The following is a 5912-nucleotide window of genomic DNA, read 5'->3' as shown; positions in this document are numbered from 1 at the left end:
TTGATTGACTTTAACCTTTGATTTTATATGAAATAACTGAGACCATACTCTAATGCAAGGGTGGGCATCATTTATTTCCAGAGGGCCATACTGACTTCAATAAAGTGAATGAAGGGCCACACATTGGACAACTGAATTGAAACTTGAAACACATCGTGCTGAATTATGTTAAGACTGCATGAATTTGGTAGACATTTTCTCTGTGAAACAAGAAATCAGTTTTGGCGCCTGATAACTTTAATCCATGTCAATGTGATATTTGAGTGTTTCGGTGACAAAGGCTAGCACCTCAATATAAACATTATAGCCATTTGAATCGTCATCTGCTAGAGGGTCAATTGCAGACTGAAGTGCTGACAGATCTTGAGATGGGCACCGGAAATTCTGGGACCTGAACTCAAGATGTCTCGGTGGTCTCCCAGTCCATTTCTGCATTTTGCAGGTCCTACACATGAGATTTTGTGACACACACACACACACACACACACACACACACACACACACACACACGCACACGCACACGCACACACATTAAGCTTAGACCCCTAATAACAATTTCATAAATAACAGTAATATGTTAGCTTCATTCATGGCAGCTGAGAAGTAGACAATATAAAACACAGCAATAGGGGTTAATAAAGTTACCTCAATATTTCCTTCTTCCACTGGGGTGTTGAGCTGTCCCATATGCCACAGTTGTTCTGGAGTGTGGTTTCCCTCTGTCCTGAAAAGGGTATGTTAACACTCTGTAAGATGACATGCTGGAATGGTAGTTCTGCCATAGAGCGTAGGGATCACTCGACTGTAAAGACATGTAGCGCTGCTCAAAGGCGAGGTAGGAAAACATAATGCACACAAAAAAAGATGCACTTGGAGATGTCACGTTCAAGGTCTTCCTCCAGTGTGAGGAGCACATCATAAAATATCTAGGTGGCGGCCATCCACACATCTCGTCACAGCCCAATATTGCAAAAGTACAAATGTGTATTGATTGATTGAAGAGTTTTTTAGCAGTTTGCACCAGGAACCACTTTATGTATCTCATATACCATTGAAAGATGGATAAAACATAGTACTTTACATAGGATAACATCAATTACAATCGCAGAAAAAGAGGAGAAAAGAAATGGGAGGGGGGGGGCCTTCAGGCGGGGGGGGCACCCGCCTGAAGGTGACTTAAGGCCACTTTTAACCAAACAGATTCGTGGCCGAATCGGCGGCGGAAGGCGGCGGAAAGCGTCTGTTGCCGAACGGGAGCTCATCGGTAGGTTTTCGGCAGCGGGTCGGGAACGTTATCGACGGAAAACTGGAAGACTGGACTTGCTCAGTTTTGTAGAGTCGCCCCTGGACGTCGGTGAATTGTAGCGAGTTGTAATGGACCATTAGTTTGCTACTGCTGCAGCAAAACCAAGCCTAAATAAGCCAGAGACATTTTCCCGTTGCATATTTTAACTAAATAGCATATTCACAATCTCAACTCTCAATTTCCTATACTAATCAACTCCAAGGCAACGCTAGTAATAATGATGTGTGTTGTTTTGGTGTGAGGAGAAGAAATCACCGGACAGGAAGCATCTCCGCTTCTGCTCCTCGGTTGCCAGATTCTGTGAGTTAAACAAGCGACCAGGTCTATGAAAACAAAGCCTAAAGGAGCGTCCAGTTTCACCTATTGAGCTCTTTTACATTAGCTATTTTCTAAAAGAATGTTGAAAGCAAGGCCAAATAAGCAACTACAATTCAGAAACATGCCCAAACAAAAGTAACCCACAACTAGCAACATTATAGGAAAACAGGATCAAAGTCGCTTGCAACGAGCCGATATGGCAACACAGTGCGCATGCGCAAAACTGTACAGTAATTACAGTCGGCATACAGTCGGCTGGAAAATTCTATGTGCTTAGTTTTTTGCAGTTCTTTGCAGTCTGTGAACAGTTTGAACAAGTCTCCTGTAGTATTTTCGGTGTGGAGGCACCTTTACACTCCTATAAGGAATAGGGACTGGCAAAATGTGATATGATGTTTAACTGCAGTTTATCAGTTTCACACCAAGGAACATTGACTTGTTGGGATGCTATAAACTTTCTCAAGACATTACCTTTAATTGTGTACACTTTTTCCAGAGATATAACTAGCTCTGCCTGTTCCACGTCTCTGGAACATAAAGGCGGTGTCCATATTTTCAACTCCTTGGTCTCCACGAATCCTGTAACAGAAAATATGGTTAAGTCTAACCAAGAACATCTGCATAAGTGACCGATAGCAGAGATTGTCTGTATTGGAAACAACTGTAATGGCTTAGAGAGTTTACCGTGTAGCATTATGGCCAAATTAACCCATTCAAACCTGAGAAATATCATTTGTCATTTTAGATGGTAGTATATTGCATATCTTGTTCTCTCTGTCTTTAATGTTATTTAAAGCAGCCAATTATTTTGAAGACCCCATTTTTCATTTGATTACTCCTCACACACATTTCTTTGTTGTCAGTCACTGCTGCACCAGGCAGAAACCCCCACCAGAAGGATATAGAGCCTTTGTCCTACTCCTCCCGGCCAGGGGTACCTGATGACAGGTGCCACCCCAGCCCGTAAAAATACATGCAGTGACTATTATCACCCACCCCCGAACATGGGCCAATTGTAACCTCGCCCACCAGGCTTTCTGAGAGAAAGCCTGGTGTTTCGTTCATAACAGGCCGTTTGGTTTCCACCTAAAGCGCGGAAACCACTAGAAGAAGCGGCGTCGCTTTGATTTGGTTCCCTCCGTTTGTTTCCCCAATCCCAATTAAAATGCTCGAGTAGCCTTGTGTAGTCTTGCCAGTCGCTAACAGTTGGACTAAAAGATGCATATACCAAACATTTTTTTCAAAGGCAAAACTACTCCGCATCACAGAGTTTATTAGGTAGGTCCTAAAAGTATGTCCTTGAGCGCAGGGGAATTATTTTGGGTTAAAACTGTTTCCGGTGGATAGTTCCGACCAAATTGTAGTCCTTTGAGTACTACAACATGACGTTTTGTGGTTTCCGCTCCAGACCGGTTACAAGCCCGAAAAGTGAAGTGATCCCAGACTAGGGCCAATTGAGTTAGCACAGATGCTGTGGTGGGCACAGACTGTCAGTCCGTCCCTCTGTCTAAAAAGGCAATACCTTTTAATAACTTAACACCTGTAATACCTGTATAAAGGTGTGTTTTTGAGGTGTGAATCGTACCCGGAAGGCTGGAACAGCAGGACCAAGTGATGCGTGGCTGGGACCCGGGACAACAGGACCGACCGTTGTGTGACTGGGACCCTCAGCTCAACCTGAGACTGCTGTCTTCTGAAATTCTTGATTTAAATACAAGAATACTATCAGAACTAGGGCTGTCACAATTATTACATAATCGCCTAATCGTGATTATTTGACATTATCTCAATTATTTTGTCATAATCGTGAATGTTGAAAAATTTCAGAAATAGTGGAAATAGCCGATCTACAAGCTCACAACGCGTCGCGAGCTTGTAGATCGGCTATTTCCACTATCAATGTTATTTTTTAAGTAGTAAGTTGTCAAATATGTCAGTAATGTATTTGTATATTTAGGTTATGTGTCATATCTACCATATGCAACTTCAAAGCCTAAAAGCCAAACAGAAATGTAATTATCAACGACAAATACACAATTAAATCGTTAATCGCCAATTATTTGAGTGACAATTAATCGTCATGTAAAATTTCATATCGTGACAGCCCTAATCAGAACCTCTGCAGTAATTGTAAAAACAAACATCACATTAGTGAAACGTAAAGGCATGATTAAGTCAAATGTATTCGTACCCATCTCCACAGAAGCTGGCATGCTCATCTATGTCCCCTCTTGGAAATGTTACACCACACAGTGGACATGGAAACATTTCCTGAAAGGACATGAATTTGGATTAATTTATTATTTCATATCATTTAAACATCACAAGATAGCAAGGGAACAAAATATCAGATCAAGTACAGAGCAACATTCAAGTTTACCAAGTATCCAGCGAAAATGTATTATGTGTGGCAGCTATTACCTCTGCATGTGCCTACTGTCTGCACTGCTGGGGCCCCATCCAGCATCTGAAGGTGCTGCTGGGATAGTCGTCCCCTCCCTCCATGTCGTCTTGCTGAAACATAGCTAAGGAGATATTGGGACATTTCAGCAATATCGTCTACATCATCCTGCAAAGAAAAATGTTTTGTTGAGGAGCTTCTGGATTCGAAAATTTATAATTTTTAAGGCCAATCCATTAATAAATACACAACACAAACACAATGACTAGAACTACTCAGAATTTGAGTCATTTTGTCCCATATAGACATACAGTACAATAGATTGCCACAACATGCAATAACAACAACATACATCACTGTGCATCATGATTTGTGATGGAGTATGTGCCATGCTCCACAGACCACGTTAAACCCAGATTTTGATCTAACAAGGGACTTAAGTCATTCTCCTTCTATGTGGAATGCATATCCTATGAAGTGGAGACCTCCACTTGTATATTGTTGCCTAGTATATTTATGTATGATGATGATTTGAGTATCCTGTGGACCCTGACTTAAACAAGTTTGCTTGACTTATTCAGGTACTTGTTTTTGGTAGTCCGGAACATGTACTGCACTATGCAAACAGAACCAAATGGAACCAAATGGACCCTTTAGTCTACACATTGACCAATACCAGCAATGACAGTATACAAATGAAACCAAATGGACACTTTAGTCTACATCAGTGGTTCTCAACCGGTGGGTCGGGACCGCCAGGGGGTTCCCCAAATTATTGTGGGGGTCCCCAGATGATTAAGTTAATGTGCAACATTGTTTTATCTCTCAGCAGTAAACAAACCAACATAAAGTTTAAGTGTATATAGAGGGTATCTATACATTTCTAACGTGACCATTTAAGGATTTAATACCTATGAAATAAAATGAATGTAGCCAATATTGTCCATATTGTCAAATATAAAATGCAGAAATTGTGAAAATTGCAGATCTACATGCTCACAACAACGCCTCGCAACAATAGAACTGTGTTATACAAAATGTAATGTCTCAACTCTCGTCAGGGTGGGGGGTCCCCAGTTAAAATATGATTATTTTGGGGGTCGCGGCCTGAAAAGGTTGAGAACCACTGGTCTATTGACCCATACCAGTAACTGACAGCTAGTATACAAATGGTACCAAATGAACCCGTTGGGGTCCATTTGGTTCCATTTGTATACTGTCAAAGCTGATTTTTGTGTTTGAAAAACACTGCCGTAGTGATTTCACAACGAAATCAAATGTGATTACACACCACCGTGACAAATACAAACGCTCTGAAAACCTAATGTTATGTTATCGCCGAGTGAGACTGTTACACCAAAACTGTTGACTTGACTTATGAATTCTGTGACCTACCGTCGCAGAAACGCGACCGAGTATACACGCAATGAGTATTAGGAACTTTGCTCACCTGTATTGCAGACATGTTGTTATGTGGGGACTTTATCCTGGAATAAAATCCATTTAATACGACGCACAGAGTTGATCCTTCTAGGAGGAGGACCACCATGTAATAAAATGCGTGCGCCTTCCTGTGTCGGCGTCATGACGTCATGACGTCATGTTGTGACTGTCATTGGCTGGGTAGTCTGTCAATCACCGTGAGCTTCTGTGATTGGACTGGACACCCCCGGTCCCGCCTCCGCTCCCCCCCGCTCCCCCCGCCTCCCTTCAAAACCAAATCCTTCAGGTTCGAAACAAAATCCTTCACATACAAAACAACTAGCTTCAGACCACAAAACTGCAACTAGCTTCAGGCACAGACCTTGATTGCATAGCGTCAGATGCGCATGCATCGTGCTGTGGTGTGTGAAAGTTTAACCCTTGAAGATGACTTTGAGTCTTTCA

At 42.0% G+C, this 5912-nt stretch overlaps 1 long non-coding RNA gene across 2 annotated transcripts; it reads right to left on the bottom strand.

Annotated features, from left to right (window-relative positions):
• Positions 1 to 2006: 2006 nt before the first annotated feature.
• LOC308295214 lies at positions 2007 to 5668 on the bottom strand. 2 transcript variants are annotated; one of them, XR_013962564.1, is made up of 5 exons: positions 5476 to 5668; positions 4046 to 4149; positions 3816 to 3895; positions 3210 to 3325; positions 2007 to 2203 (listed from the first exon to the last, which is right to left on the bottom strand). It is a non-coding gene; the product is annotated as an uncharacterized lncRNA (long non-coding RNA). The 2 variants fall into 2 exon arrangements; XR_013962565.1 differs by having other exon boundaries at positions 3210 to 3310.
• Between the last annotated feature and the right edge of the window lie 244 nt (positions 5669 to 5912).

This window comes from Nannobrachium achirus (assembly GCF_963921795.1).
Source record: "Nannobrachium achirus genome assembly, chromosome: 12".
In the NCBI taxonomy this organism is placed as follows: domain Eukaryota; kingdom Metazoa; phylum Chordata; class Actinopteri; order Myctophiformes; family Myctophidae; genus Nannobrachium; species Nannobrachium achirus.
The sequence above is the reverse complement of the archived record's forward strand: the minus strand, read 5'-3'. Positions and strand labels throughout refer to the sequence as shown.